Consider the following 17,083-nt stretch of genomic DNA (forward strand, 5'->3'; position numbering starts at 1 on the left):
ACGTTTTCTTTTGTATTCATCTTTTGTTGTCTTTTATTTTTAACATCCATCCCCATTTTGGGGGAGATGTGTGGCTAGTGCCAAGTGTGTCTGTGTGTGTGAGAGAGAGAGAGAGAGAGAGAGCAGGTAGAAAGTAATTTAAGTGTGTGTCTTTAGTGAAGAAGGAATAAGAGGGATGAAAGGAGGTTTTTCATGATTCATTCATAAGCAGCGGGAGAGTCAGGATCAAGAGTCAGGAGGAAGGTGAGAAATAAAAAGGGAGTAAGGAGTGATAGAGGAAAAAAACAAAAAAAGTGAGAGAAATAAGGGAAGAAATGCTTGAAATGCTGTTTTGTAGTTTAATTTTAACTCATGGAATACAGATTGTTGCTTGGTCCAAAAATGAAGAATCAACCACTGCAGAGGCCAAAGCTCACTTCCCTAATATATGTGTTCTATCAAACATTATGATCCTTGGTGGTCTGTGAAAGATTATAGCAACCACCAAAATGAAAAAGGCTTCCAGTGGTTGCAGTTTATTTGGTATTTTATGTTCTAAAGTTATTTTAACAGTGTGAATTGGTCGTTTCTTAATGACCCCTTTTTCGGTTCTCCCCTAATTTTGCCTCATTTGTGTCAAAATAAACTAAAGCAAATATAAACATTTCTTATGGGTTATACATTACGATCATTGTTTCTAATGTTTTTCTTTGAGGTGTCCAAACATTATGCTATGACAGGGTGGACACACACGCACACAGACACACAACATTCAAACAAGGTCTTACAAAGGTATAAGTATTTCTATAAATGAGCACATGCACATGAGGTGTGCCGTTTTCTTTGCCAGCAGTCATCTAGTGAAGGACAACTTTGTCTGCGAGAGGAGAAGTAAGAGAGGGAGGGGGAGAAGGGGGAGCTAAGCATTAAGGAGGATGAACCCGGTGAAGTAGAAGTGAAGGTATTCCAGGCCTTTTAGGACAGAGAGAGGGAGAGAAATTGTGAATCTGCTCTATTGAAAGCAAGACAAAAAGAGGGTAGATCAGGAGATAAAGGACTGAGGAGAAGGGGAGAGAGTTAAGCACGGCAGATGTTTGTAGATCGGGAAAGAGAGAAAAATGAGTAGAAAGTCAAAAGGGGAGCGAGAAAAAAGGGAAAGCTGTAGAGAAAGAGTGTGTTGACAGTATGGCGGCAGTAGCAGTAACATTCCTGGCTGAAGAGATCAGCTGGCCTAAGGAGAAAGACAAACACAGGAGAGGAAACCACGTCTAGACACTGCTAGACACACACACACACACACACACACAGAACAGAAACACAGAAAGAGCGCACACACACACACACACACACACACACACACACGCACACACACACACATGAACCTGCCGGTTCGACGAGGTGGGCGATCACCAAGCACTGCCAAGAACCTGGTGTGTGTGCAGAGGGGTATTGGGGGGGGTAGAGATATGAGGAAGGAAGGGTCCAGGAAGAGACTTCAGGAGAGGTGGGAGGAATGGACAGATGGAGCTCCACAAGTTTTATGAATCTTTATTTATGGAAATAAAAGGGTGTGTAAACAATAAAGGAGTCACTTGAACGCTGCATCACTTTCCCCATGAAATCCCTCGAGTAAAGGAACAGTTACTGCTTATTTCGCTGCCACTTTAGTGATTGTGTCACTTCAAAGTATACCGCTTTGACAGTCAAATCTCTGCATCGCCCCCAGTGCTCCCTTTTGTGATTCCCCCACGACAGTCAGGCTTTGAAGGTGTTACATATTTTGTGTCATCAGCCATAACTGCTTTAAATGGTATTTCTGTGCACAGATTGTAAAGACAAACGTTCTTTCACACAATAATGAATCCCAATCTACTGTCACATGACCCAGTTTCAGTTGAAGGAGTGCTTTAGGCACTTAAGCAGAAGGCACAACAACAGGAATTCACTACTAGTTAGGTAAAATAAAATGCTTTTCAAAAAGAAAGATCAAATGAAAAAGTGTTTTTTCCCCTCTCTCTCGGTGGTCCCTGCGGCAGTGGTGGGGGACCACTACTGTACTCTGTGAGCTCTGGAATATTTCCAGTGAGGGGAACCTCGAATGTGAAGCTTGGAGATCTGCCAAAAAATTAAAATCCTGTAAACCGACTTAGTCGATCTATATCAATCTATAGTCTAAATAAAAAAGCACATTTCTTGAGGCAAATATGTTGCATGTATACAATTACCTTGCCTTAGTACATCACATGGAAGGAATCATTCCCACATTCATACAGCCAGATGTGTGTTTCAGAAACACTGTCATGTGCTTCACATCTTTTATCTCACTTTTTCACAAAGTTTGACAACCTCGGATCGAGGCTTTTAATGAGAAACCAAAACAAGCACACTGGCATTTGAACAAGGTTCTACTGATAAGTCTCTGAGCAGTGGGAGGAATCACTGTTTTTATATCTGGGGCTTATTTCATTTCATAGCTCAGGCCCCCTTTCTCAGTTGACTCATGTGCAACTTGAAAGCAAGGCGAGGGCTGACCCTGAATCTTATCAGGTTAATTGGCTGGAGTGAGCTTTCTACAGATGCCAGATAGCACATCAAGGTCACTGACCTATAAGCGTGGGGCCCGAGCAGTGGAACCGGCCCATCCAAGCCGCCTCTGGGAGAGTGGCAGGTCAAACGGGCTGTGCACTGATTGTTCATTGGTCACAGGTAACACCAAAGTCCAATCAGCGACAGCACCTGGAGTGGAAAATGGACTTCCTTGTGACACTTCAACAAGCTTCACAGAGCGGCGTCCTGGAGGGCCGACCTGCTGCGCGCTCTCCCCTCTTCTTCCTCCTACTTGTTGTTCTGTGCATGTGGCCGCTGGTGGGCGGCTGCAGTGCTTCTAAAAACAGATTATAAAATAAGCCCAAAAATTACTGCATCTCTTCAAATAAAAACTAGAAATGTGCATACAGACTGCGGGATGTCAAATGCTTCTTTTTTGTCAAAGTGTGCAGTGTTTTGTGTGCATTAAGGATGGTTGATATGAATAGATACAGTATGATTAGAATTGTATAAAAATGTGTACTGTGAGAGATTCTCATAAAATGTACCATGAAAGCGCAGACGTTAATGTATTGAGCCAGAAAAGGCTTTGTGGGCAATGCTGCAAATCCATGAGAAAGACTGTTTTATGAGGATATTGATTTTTACACGAACGTGATTGAGCACTTTCATTTGTCGGGTTTTTGATTTGGGCGAATAGCCAGAAAAAAAGAAAAAAAAACACCCGTCGGATCATTGCATCCAATAAAACCCTCTAAATTTATTTACACAAAAACGTATCAGAAAATATTAACATTTTACTGTAAAATGACTGTGACCAAAGTCTGATAACAATATTTACAAGGATGGTACCGTAAATGTACATGTACATTTAATTTGTGCTATCGCACGTGTAAAATACACAACCAGTAAGAGCATGTTGATAATTGTAGGCACACAGTTTCCCTTTCATCTTACAAACATTATAACAAGCAGGCCTCTATTTATCTGCCAGTTTATGTCATTATTCACAACGTTAATTATGTAAGAGTCCTCTACAACAAAGAACAAACTCAAGGGTTCAAATCTGCTCCAGTGAGATCCACTGATACATGCAGTCCATTGTTAAATCAATTATACAGTCAGTGTGGTGTGTATATATATATATATATATATATATATTTATTTATTTTTCATTCATATTTTAACACAGCTAGGAAAAGGAGCTGGATGAGCAGGTGATTTGTGGTGCACAGGTTGTGTTGTTGCTAAATGGCAGAGCGACGCACACCGTTTGTTCATCGGCCCACAGCCGCTCGGCAGGACGGTCCCCGGGGACCGGTTGCTGCAGATGGATAGCTCATTGATAAATGTAGCCTCTCTCATATTTTGATGAGCTAGTTATATGGATACTAATTCAAATGTCACCACAGGACACCAGGCAATCTATTAAGACGTGGCTGACGACTCCTCTCGCCGGCCCTACACAGCGGGAGGGAAGCAGCTGGTTCAAAGCGCCGGCCTGGCTGCTCGCTCTCGGTCTTTGAACTCCTGACTGTCGCCTTTAATGAGTCGCGGTTTGTTTGGTAATTTGTTGCATCTTCCTGGAAGCCACCGAGTGCAAAAGTTATTTTTTAACAATTTCCTTCCTTTTACCCTTCTGGAGCTGGGGCTTCGTTTGGACAGCAAACTTACATATGAGCATAATTAGAATACTTAGGGATTTATATTTAAGTTTTATGTTGGACGCATTTATTGTGAAAAAATGTCTTTGCTTTCACTTTTATTCTGTGGTGTTTCAGCCCTTACATTAAAAATGAGTTATCTCTATACTTTCAGTAGGTGAAAATAGACATCCCAAATGCAACAGTAGAACAAGGCAATAATCACACGAAAATAGAGAAGCCCTTTGACATGAAACATTAAGGGACACATGCCTTAAGTAATTGAAATAAATAGGTTGAGAACAGATAGTCTCAACTCCAGAAAATTGACATCCATTTCATGTTTTGTTTTGCTACTTTGTCACAATTTACAGCATTTACTTTTTCAAAATAAAATTGGCTTCTCGCTGTATTTATGAAGTCGGGGAGGTTACATGCAGCAAGAGACATTCTCAAGACTGTCTAGTTTCAACAAGGCACAAAATCTTTGTGTTAAAACTAATGTAACGTACTGTTACAAGTCCTTCTTCAAACTACTTAAGATTTAGCTTATAATTAAATCAAGACAGCAGAAAGCACCTTCGACGGATATACCTGGACTAGTTAGCACTTTATTAGCACTTATGATGGCTCTTGTGTGGTTTGGCTTCCTTCATTCTTGTCGTTTGGGGTCTGTTCCCCCTTGATTCGATGCACTTATTGTGACTTATAGTAAATAAACGCATGAGGTAAATGTTAAATGTAAGGCTGTAGAGGTTAAGTTAAATTCTTTGTGAAAGGGCTGCATGTCAAACATATTGTTCCTTTTGGTTAAGTAAAGACTGCCGTGAGGCCTTCAGATGCCAAATGTTCCTCTGGAGCCTTTGCTGGTTGGTTTTCCTGTCGGCTTAGCTCAGCGGGATTCCTTTGGTTTCAATATCTCCTTTGTTTTGTGAAATAGTCCATTTTAGTTTAGACAAGCATTACAAATGATGCATATTATTCAATCAATGATCAATTCATTTATTTCCACAAAGGCAGAAACCTGTCCGAGGGCGACGCATACTGTAAGTTTCTGTCTGAAGAGCACGACTTGCAAATGTAAAATGTAACTGACTTCATAACTCATTCTTTTTAGGAGATATGAGAAAGTATGAATCAAATTTCAAAGAAGTTTATGGATCCCTCCACCGATACTGGAGTTCACATTCAAGTCCGTGCACCCACATAAATCACGTGGCATTAACAGCCTTCTGCCTCCTCAAATTATTTTCATCCCTCAGAAATTAGTTTTTTATCACTTTGTCTATTGATTGAAAGCCTTTTGCAGCGAGGTGGGTTTTACTCGGTTCATAAAAGAGGGACACTTCAGAGATGAACAAAATCATACCCAATGTCCACAGCCATGCTGGCAGCTCGGTGCGTGTGCACGTTGGCACAGCAGCGCTTTCATTTAAATGCCAACGTCAGCATGCTAACAATGACAAGGACAACATGCTGATGTCAACCGGTGTAATATTCATCACATTCTCCATCTGCTAATTAGCAGTAAACACAGAGGGTAGCTAAGGCGCTTTAAAAAAACATGTTAATAATGATATGTTTAAGCTGATGTTACTAGATTGGAACTTTAGCGGTCACCAAACTTGACGATGATGCGAGAGGAAAAGTTAATGGATGAACCAAGTCAATGGGCCTCGTCTTCAGGGGACATCGAGTGCCTTTACAAAATCTCAATTCATCCAAAGGTATTTCACTCCAGACCAAGTAGGTGAACCACATGAGCGACCCGGCCATCCTCGAAGAATTATTTGTGTAGACGGAGCTGCCTCTTCTGCCTACAACAACACAATACTCAGTTACGGTTCAATGTGAATGCACAGGACTTCACACATATGCTACATAACCGAAGGCTGAACGTGTGTGTGTGGTCTCTGCAGAGAGGCCCTGCCACCCACTCCCCTGTCACTCGGGTGAGATATGAAGAGAGAGAGCTGCAGGAAACATCCATGTGTTGACACACTGAAACACACACACACACACACTTTCCTTCCCTCGGCATTGCTGTGTCTTTACACCATCTGCTCTCCACCGCTCTGAGGGGGAGACCTTTAACCATGTGAAGATAGATAGTATTTTATCTTTCTTTATCTGAATGTGTGCGTGTAAATGGAACATGCTACGTCTCTGCAGCACGTTATGGGAGCTGAAAGTCCTTCGCTCAGCAAGAAATCTCCTGAATAGTCTCAGTTCATTTCTCAAGGAGCTGAAATGCAACTTAACATGTTTTTTTTTTTCTTGAAGATAAAGATGGTGACCAGTTTATCTCATCTAGAAACTCTGCGTGGGCAGCAACACACTTATTTCACATGCCTTTTATAATTCAAGGTCAATTAATCTCCAGTTTAACTGTTGGATCTGTGCGCCTTGGCTGCATAGTTAGTAAGGTTCGCACTGGGCTACGGTACAAAGGGGGTGGGGGAGCACTCTGGCACCCGAAGAAGAGGAGAGATTACGGATCTGGATCTTGCAGCTTGCAAAGCTGAATGAACCCCGACGTGCAGATGGCCAAACCGCAGGTTCTAGGAATGTTATTGTTGACACATTGCAAACTGCAGAAAGTTTTTCTTGGTTTTTAAAACTTTTTTTTCCTGGTCTTTTACTAAATACTAAATATATTAACACACAATTTAAAACAGGTTACTTAGCATACTGCATTTAATTTAACTAAAACATAAGTATGCACTGACAACAGTAAGGTCTATGTCAGCAGTTTCAGTGTTATTATATTATCATTGCATTATTAATGAGGGATTACTACTAACAGGAGTAATGGAGTTTCAATTCAGGGTTCCCTTCGTGTTTGGTAGTACGTGGGTGGCATTCTTGCCTAAAATTATGACCAACTTTGTAATTATTATTAATAATCATCTGTATAAACCTTACCACCGCTAAACAATGGTGGTAAGCGTGGTGTGTATTGTTTGGTGGACCAACGTACAACAATTTAGTAGTGGAAATCTTACTCTGCAAAAGCAACAAGGAATAAATATGGTGAATTAAAAGTACAGTTTTACTATTTTAGATGTACAACTACAGAACTACTGTTTAAGCACACTTGTAACGCGTGTTACGTAGTCCTGAACAGACGCGACTTGAAGTCAGCCTGTTAACACATTTGCTTGCAGCCGGCTGGTTGTAACACCAGTCCTTTAAACAGGATGGTGGTCGTGCAGGATGTATGGCAGTAAGTTACACATCCGGAGGGATCCTCGTCAGCAGCGTCGCCTTCTGTCGCTCTGAGGAGTCGACCGGCAACCTTTATGAAATCAGATGTGACGGCTCAACTGTCCCAGCTCAGCGTCCGTGGCCTAACCTGTGTGTTCCGGTCAGGCGGCCGTCGCCTCCTACTTCACTTCACTCGCGGAGCCGAGCGGACTCTTTGGAAAGTGTGGTCCAATGTGCTCATTTGTTGATTTATCCCTTTGCCTTTATTTGTATTATTAAAGTTTCTTGGCAAGCATCTCTGTGTTTTATATTCCAGCCCCGCAAAAGGGGGAAAATGTGTTTTGCTGTTGCGTTTGAGGACGCGTGTGCTTGGCACTGCTAACTGGCTCACTGATTATCAGCAGAGGTCAAACGTGACATTTTGATGATGAATAAGTGACCTGTCGGTAAATCTGGATTAAACGTTTTATTAACTTAAAGTTCCCTGTCATTGGAGAGTCCTCTTTTCAGTTGTTGTCGTCCGTTTAGCAAATGGACGGAGTCCAACAACAGCCCCGAAATAAATCTTTTTTGATTTTAACGTTCGGCGTTTTAGAGAAGCGTCGATTACACTGCTGGGCTTCCAAAACAACCCATACATTTGTTTTCTGATACGGCACCACGTAGGCTGGAAGAGACGGGATTCAAACTAGCCTCCGATGTCAAAATCTTCAATTTCCCCCCCACCGACCGCTCACTGAGGCTTTGAGGAGCTACAACGACGTCACCCGAGTCACACCTGCGTGTTCTCATTAGCGGCCCGACTGCAAGAGGACACTTGACAGAGAAACACAAACGTAGGACACTTGAACGCTTTCATTTTTTACGATGAGAAAAAGTGGCCTCTGTGTGTGTGTGTGTTTTGATAACCAAGTGGAGATGATCGTGGTTTCTTGGCGTTGGGAGAGGAGGGGGGGGGGGGGGGGGGGTTTGGATGAAGTGCATTCTGTGACGCAGCGAAGATGACTACAAACTCACTCCAACGGTTCATTTTGATCCCATCTGAGGGGGGGGGCTCCTCACAAAAACAAGTGATCCGGTGACAAGGCAGACGACACTTTGAAGTCAGCATTATCTATGGGAGTGGTGACGGAGAGGTAATCCACTCTCCTGAAGTGCTCTTCAGCAGAGGACTTCTTCAAAAGGAAAATGTATTCTGGTTCACAGAACGTAACTCTATTCACATTCAAGTGTTTGAACGTGAAGCGGTTTGAGTCGGTCTCTGCAGAAGCACACGGCCGCATGCTGCTGCGTTTTATAATTTCCTGAATCACACAATACTGCTCGCCTACTGTAAATCCTTTTTTTGATTTCCCATCACTTGGCTGCTCTAACAACGGTTTCTGGTATTACTGGGAGTCTGTTTTTATAATAATAATGAGGGTACGTTACAGCGGATTGATAGGAGGGAAGGTGAGTGTGTGTGGGGGGGGGACGGTGGAGAAAGGGAGGGCATGCATGTGTGTCAAAGAGAGAGAGGAAGACAGAAAATGCTGTGTGTGTGTGTGTGTGAGGTGAGATATGGCAACAGTGCCATCTAGTGAACATTTTAGTGAGTTAGTGAGTCAGTGGCGTCCACTGTGATAGACGATGGAGACACAAAGACGAGGTCACATGATAAACCCCAAGAGCCGCATTCAAACCTCAACTTTGAGGATAGTGAGGCTCCTGTACATTTTGACCAAAAAATAAAAAAAGGCATTCGTTCTGACATGTTATGCAGATAGATCTGCAGATACTTGAAACTTGCTAAGGTGGGTAATCCATCACAGCGACATTTAATCAGCCTTATTTTTTCCTTTTTCTTTTTTATCACCATTATCATTGCATGGTATCCTGCAGCTGAAAGTAGAGACTGTTTCGCAAGTGTCCTTTGTGGTGCTTTCAAGGATGCTCAGACGTGGGACAATCTTAAGTCGGCTGCACATCAGCATCCTTTTTAATGCAAGACTGATGAGTATCTTCTTTATTTAAATTCAACATCCATAATACGAACTCATGATATAGATTAGGGGGTATAGGAGAGAAAGCTAATCTTATAAAACCCAAGGGATCACATGAGTTTATGATAACATATTTATTCAACATTAATTTGACCTCTCAGGACATTGCCAATATCATTTTATTTTCTACATATTCGTTTGTCAAAACTAATGCTACTCTTGTGTGCAATCCCTCATCAGTAGAAAGGAGGGTGGAAATATGAATGAGGAAGAACAAGATGAGTAACGTTCATTATCGACGGATACAGATAATTATTTTTCAAACTGATAGTTTGCTCTATGAAACCTCTGACAGTAAGTAAAGTATGCATCTCAATGAGCAGCCGTCCATTATTGGGATCAACCAGTGTTTTGTTTCTCTCTATATTTTAAAATATGTTAACCTTAGTGTGTGGAACCCATTTGGATGATTGCATTTTGTAAGGAAAATGGGGCCAGAGAATAATATGGCACTAAATTGTCAGCAGCTCACCCTGGACAAATGTATTCAACAGATAGCACTGAATTTTATAATGATATCGACACAAAGTACTTCATGTGGAAAGGGTGCTTCATGGCCAATACCCAACTCACTTTATCAGGGCAATATCTATTTGATATCATATAACAGATCTCCACATTTTTTATGCTTGAACTAAAGAGTTGTTCTTTTTGCCGGAAAGGAAAGCATGAAGTTCGAGGATGTCTGGTTGATTTACATGGAACATCATGGACGTGGACAAGAGAGGGCTGAGGGAACCACGCACAAAGGGTCTTGTGGACAAAAACAACAATATTTTTCTCAATGAGCAGTTTCAGAGGTTTGCTGTGACTCTCCGCTCAGCTGGGAGCTGCCCAGTGTATAGTCATGCTCTTTTAGACACGGAGCCACTGGAGCACTTGAAGGTCAATTGGCTCAGAGGCACTTCAGTAGCAGGCGGGAGGAAACACATTTTTCTCCCACAAATTTTACAAGCAAGTCAAAAGGTTTTGGTCGCTGTGGATTCCTCTGACCAGCAGTCAAATGCTGGGGTCAAACCTTTCTGCATGGGCCAATGATGATACTCACCTTACTAAACATGTAAATATAGCGTGGCAGTAAAATCAATTGGGTTAATTATTTAAGTGGTCTGCATTAAATGTCCACTGCATGATAGGGTTATATGTTCCTCAAGGTACCAGGCACTTTAATCCCATATCCACAGCAGAGGAGACTCCTTTAATGTAGGCCGATCTCTTAACTGATCGCCATGGCAACACCGCTCTGAAACTGAAACTGACACGGCCATACATACAATCACTCAGCAAGTCTACTTGTTTAATCATCTATACGATTATATATATATAAACTTAGAGGATCAGCTCTTCACCAAACTGAAAATAGCTGTTCCACATCACAGTCCACCTTAAGGGAGCCTGGGCCGGGGTTGTTAGCCGTATGCAGGGCAAACAGCCTCCCATTGATTTCGGCAGGTGGGAAGCGGCACACAGGAACTCGACTTGTGTGTCTCCAGGGTGCCGCATCTACACACCAACAAATCTACACACCAGCCAATAGCCTGAACCGTGTTCCGTGCCAACGGTGAGGGTAAGTCGTGGGTTTGTTGGGCATGTCCCGCGACGCACGGGAGACGAGTAGTGATGATTCTATCTGACCAGCCAGCGTTCTGTAGGGTTTTAACACAACGGTCTAGTATCAGCTTGGAACCTCAACTAAGGTGGAACCAAAAAAAGAAAGTGGCAGGTGCTATCCACAACTTTTGCCAACTAATAAGTCAAGTCGATCTGTGCCAGTCAGGGGAAATGCTGGGTGAGTATTTTTGCTTGACAGAGGGTTAATTATTGGGATGTAGTGGACAATCTGTGTGCAGACTTGAAAATAGCAGCCACATAGTTGCATAGGAAGATGTTTGGATTTGGTTTACAGACATTGAAAATGTGGCTTTGACCAGAATGTAGAGGTATTTTGTGTATATTGTTGTTGTTGTTGTTTGTGTGTCTATTACAATCATTTCACTTACAAAAATGGGATGTTTCAGGCGCTGCAGACATTGTACTGTGAAATATCAGCTTTTGAATATAATGACACCTCTTTCTCTTCAAAGTGGATTTAAATCTATACTTCAATGTGTGTGTGTGTTTGTGTGTCTATGCATGTGTGTTTGTGTGACACACACATGAACACACTTTGTCTGCGTGGCCTTTTCCCTTCACAACACTGGGTTGCCGACAGCAACGTGCCCTGAGCTGATAAACTTTATCAACCGACTCACACCTGTGCTCGTGCACAAGCACACAAACATGCGGGCAGATCCACAGAGGCACACCTCTTGCTTTGCTCTCCTGACGAGGTAGACACCTGCCACTACTTTGTGCATGTGTGTGTGTGCAACAGTCAGTGTGGAAACCGTACAAATGATGCGACAGGGCCTTAGGTGACAACAATACACTCCTGGCATGAGTACACGACCCACATCATTGCACACACAAGCACACACTGAAAAAAACACCCACACCCGCACACATATATATGGGCACCCACACTGAAAAATAAGACTGCACACGAAGCAAACTGAAATAGCATTTACACGCCTCTTTAGAGCTTATCGTTATTTCTGCCTTTCACCGTGCAAATATGAATGTGTGTGACTGTCCGTCAGTCTCGCTCCATGTGCGCGTCTTGCTGGCTGTGTTTATCCTTCAAACTATGTGTGTGTCTGCATGCAGGGTATGCGAAAATGTCAATACTTTTTAGTGCCGGCCAGGGACCTAAATATTACTTGTTCTAAATCAAGAACCTTTTCTAACTTCAACTCTGCATTCAATGAATGCACAAATGTCCCCAAAGATACTGCAGAACCGCACTGGAGACATCCTGCAAGCAGCGCACTACCATCCACACAATCCACTGCTTGAACAGCAGCGCTGTAAAGAGACTTTCTGATGGTGGCCTATAGGAGAGAGAAATCACGTCAGTGACGGAACATAAATGTGAGTCATCACTGCGCTGCCACACAAACCACAGCGACAGAACATGTTGCAGTGTTATCAGCCTGGCTTCTGGCACCAAGCAATTAAAACGTCCAAGAACCCGGTACCAGCGAGTACACTACTTCAACAATTGCATAATTAATGATGATGATCTCCACGCAAATGTTAGTAATCAATCCAATCTTTCGCTGCGTCTGTGTGTTGCTTGACAAAAGTTCTGCTAAATGTTGCTCAAGAGTTGGGCTGTGAAAAAATACAACATGAAATCTATATACATGTTCTTCACAGCTGGAGCCAAACTCTGTTTGTGATCGTGCTGTTTTCAGCCCGGACCATCCACCTGTCAGTCGACCGCTGTGAGGTGCACGCTGGAAGATGTCCGCACATGCTGCTTTGAAAATATCAGTTGTTCACAGATTGAAAAGGGAAAAAACATGTTTGAATAGAAATTATATATATATTATATAATATATACACACACACACACACACACACTAGTTATCGTCTAGGTTTTTTGATAATGTTTAAAGACTGCATGACAGCAAAGCGATGTAATTTCCTCAACTTGCCAGACAGCCATAGCTACTTTATTATAATCACATTAATTATGAATACTCATCAAAAGGATACCGCGGGTGGACAGAAAGTGTGTGTTTCAAATTTCCACATTCTGAATACTTTAACTATCCATGCTAACCATCTGTGTGTCAAAACAAGCCCCAAACTGTACAACACTTCCGTTATGCTCCCTGTTAGGAGGCTGCGGTCCATCGGGACCAAGGCCTCCCTCCACAAACAGCTTCTTCCTCATCTACAGAGCGGGACCCCCACAGACTCCCACGTATCCCATACTCCACATTCCAAGGACTATTTTTTTTCACATCCTTCTACATTTAATACACCCAACACGTTATTGTACATGAATTTCTGGCTTTTTTTCTTCTTAAATAACGTATCATCTTTGTTTATTGCATTAGGTACATGGTCTCTATATATTTGCACCATCTCAACGAGTTCAATTCCTAGTTTGTGCAACGTACAGCAAATGAACGGTTCTCATTCTGACAGGACAATGAATAGATTTAAAAGTAACTATTCACCATGTAGAGTAAGGGGGTGGAGGGAATACGGATTGTTGTGTTAAGTAATAAAAACGTTTTACATTTTGATGGAAAAAAAAATTCTGATTCTTGGTAAGTCTGTGTCAGTCAGTGGCTGGTGAAGGCAAGTCACTCTGCTTTTGTCGCTCTGTCAACCTCGCTGTCAGTCGCTCTGTCAATGTCAACCAGCTAGCTAGCTCGGCGTGGAGGGGCAACCGGCATCCATCAGGCTCCGTCAGCAGCCGGGGCCCATTACTTTAGAGGGATTATGATGTCAGAGATTGTAATCTTCTGGGCTAACAGACTGAGAAACAAATAAATGCTGAACTTTTGAAAAGTGCCTCCATTAACTCCTCAACCAGCTCGGCAAATATTTGCACGCAAAAAGCCTGTTGATCCTGAATCTAAAGTGATTGCACAGAGCGAAAATATCGGGGACATTGATGGGTTTTATCTACACACAAACACGCAGAGCTCTGGACTTCAGGAAGGCATTATTAGTGTGATTATATATATATATAAATAAATAAATAAATACACACACACATATTTGTATCTCTCACATACACAAACACCTAGTCTCTACCTCCCTTTCGGTCACGGTTCAACAGCAACTCTGACTGGTAGAATAATGGTACTGCACCGCTAGGAAGTGAGCCTAGTGTACAGTCGTGTGTGTGTGTGTGTGTGTTTGCGTGCGTGTATCTGTGTGTGTGTGTGTGTGTACTGTTATTACTAGAGAAGATAAATCTTGTTAATGAAACCGACGGAAATAAGAGGACTCCAGAGAGGGGAAGGAGGAGCGAGAAGAGGGATGATGGGAGAGGGGCAAGGAAGGAAGGGGGAGACAGACAACAGATAGAAAGAAAAAGAGAAAGAGAGGGAGAAAGATAGCTAGTAAAGATGGAAAATTCAAGAATATTACGAAGAGTGAAGAAACAGCGAAAGGGAGAGAAGAGTCTGAGGGGAACAGAGCAAAAGGATAGAAGTTGACGGTCATGTTTTCTTTCATTGCATCATACATCAGTATGGAGAGAATGACGCAGAGGAACAGACGAGAAAGACGAGGATGGCAGGGAAAGAGATGGAGAACAGACAGAGGGAATAAGCAAAGAACAACACAACTCGCATTTCCTTTGGAAAATGCGTGTGAGGGTGCTGGCTGAGTTTAAAAAGCTGGTGTGGCTGGTCGTGCATAATAATACAGACTGAGTGCGGAAGGACACTGAATAAGTGTGCAAAGATATAACAGATAACAACCTGCGAGGAGCGTACACGTGGATGTTCAAGTGTTTTTTGCGGTTGGGGGATGAAAGGACCATGAGCAGGCAGAGCAGGAAGACACTGGGAAATATAAAATGGAAGACGTCTTTGTCTTCCCGCGGTGCAAACTTTACAACTGACAGACCGGCAGATGAAAGCAGCCCTGGAGTTTGACCCGGAGCTGCACAGCTCAACTGCAGAGCCGCAAAGCAGGTTCATAACATTCAATCATACAGACATATGTTGCATTATGGTTATGCAGATATGATCAGACCATGTAAGGAAAAACAAAGTGAAGGGCATAGACGCTAGTGTTGACTGCATTTCTTTTTTGTTCATATTTTCAATAAATATTGCAGAGCAGCATTAGGTGAAAAAGGTTAAATCATGGCGGAGGAACCCTGAATGGTGTTTCTAATGCTAAACGCAACATGCATCTCATTAATATTAAATCAAAACATGACAATGCATTCATCGGACTTACAATATGATGCCGGTGTAACAGTCATGCGGCGTTCTTCCTCAACTCAAGCTAGATGCTCTCAAAAAAGCAATAAGCAACACTCAGACTTGCTGCCACATTTCGCAAGCTGCAAAGCCGTGCTGCTCCTGTCCATCGTGCTGGAACTCATCCAGTGACAAAAGCAGCACATTTGAGCCCTTACAAGCAATACAATCGCATCAATATGTGTCATTCACACGGACAGCCGCGGCGAGCCGCCTCTTTTATAAGGAAAGCCACGGAGGCGGGAGAGATTTGTCGGGGTGTGCACTCCTCACCTACCGGTATCTGAAGAAGACAATACCCTTCATGGTGAAAAAGGTGTCATAATCACGCCATGTAGTTTGCTGCTGCTGTTGATGTGTTGGGGAAGTGTCCAACTCCTCGTCTCCACGTCCTATGGCTCTGTCACGTTTGTCCAGTTTTAGTGTCCCTCGGCCTCCGTTGGTTTTATCCTGGGAAAGTGCAGAAATACACCTTTCAGCGCTGCTAACATCCAGTAGTCTTACAGATGGGCATTTGTTGTTTCCCAGTTATTGCTAGCAGCCAATTAAGTTTAGCTTCTGACTAATCAGGAGGGACTAACATCACCTGGCCTGATTTAGCAGCCAATCAGATGAGAGCTGCAGAGCTGGACTCAAAGGCTGCACAGCGTTGAACCACCGCGCTGCTTTGAGTTGATGGGAGTTTGTGCTTTTTCTTAATTGTCATGAATTGTGTTTTTTATTTATTTACTCAGAATTGTTTAGGTGATTGCGGGTGCACTTTCAGGTATTGAATTTCATGGTGCAATAGGTCTACCATAACTTTTATCATGGGGTCAGAGGGCTGAAAATATCAATTTAACATAAATGGTTTGCACTAGCAGTGCTCTGCTAAGTGCAGCTGGGTTGGGGGATTTTATTATTGGTGTTTTAGTCTAAACTATTTTGCAGTGGATAAACCACACTCACTGTTCACCTATTCATTCCTGGTATTTCGCGAAATGAGTTTTTTTTAACATAAGTGAAGGACTAGATGTTTTTAATACCATTTAAGCATTATCATTCTTTATTATCACTGTACAAACTGACTCACATTTTCCACAAACTATGGTCACACTGATTCACTAGTTTAGGAGTTCGATGAAAACTGGTAAGACTACAATACAATAAATACCACAATGCAATATAATACAAGTTATTTGACAAAGACAATCATTTCCCTTGAGAATGCTGCTGATTGCAAGAGTATAGTTGTTGTAGTGCTTTTAGTCCAAAAAGTATTCTTGGCAATTCAGGCTATATGCTTAGTTATTGTTTTATTAATGTGATCTTATATTAACGTTTAATGCATCCTAAAACTGTGACTGCAGTGATCAAGACATGCAAGTTGGAGGAAAACTTCCAAAGCTGGTTGTTTTTCAAACTGTGTTGCACCAAATAGTTCCTTTAATGAATGTGTTTTTCTGTCGTTCCTTCTTCTATTATATGAGCCGCTCTAGTGGGTGAAGTGTTTTGCTCAGCGGCACTGCAGCAGGGGCTGAGAAAGAGAATTTTGGCAGTAACTTTTTGTAAAGTAAGTTTTAAACTTGGTTTTGTCCATAACATCTAAGACGTTTAGGGTTACTAAAGGCCAAAGTCAAAATTCCCTTTTCATAAGAATAATCATAAGATGACTATTTGAAACTGGACCTATCCGGCTTGTTCACGCAGAAACGTATAATGTCTGCAATCTTGACACATGGCTCTCGAACCACATGTAGCCTTTTGAAAAGTGTGCGTGTGTGTGTGTGTGTGTGTGTGTGTGTGTGTGTGGGTGTGTGGGTGCGGGTGCCCTGGTAAAATTGAA

The 17,083-nt window shown here is 42.4% G+C and overlaps 1 long non-coding RNA gene across 1 annotated transcript; it reads right to left on the reverse strand.

The window, feature by feature from the left end:
- Positions 1 to 1,515: 1,515 nt before the first annotated feature.
- Positions 1,516 to 15,786, reverse strand: LOC144383549 (uncharacterized). The gene is made up of 2 exons (XR_013450995.1): positions 15,536 to 15,786; positions 1,516 to 2,863 (listed from the first exon to the last, which is right to left on the reverse strand). It is a non-coding gene; the product is annotated as an uncharacterized LOC144383549 (long non-coding RNA).
- Positions 15,787 to 17,083: the final 1,297 nt, after the last annotated feature.

The sequence above is a fragment of the Gasterosteus aculeatus genome, chromosome 10, assembly GCF_964276395.1.
Source record: "Gasterosteus aculeatus chromosome 10, fGasAcu3.hap1.1, whole genome shotgun sequence".
NCBI lineage: Eukaryota > Metazoa > Chordata > Actinopteri > Perciformes > Gasterosteidae > Gasterosteus > Gasterosteus aculeatus.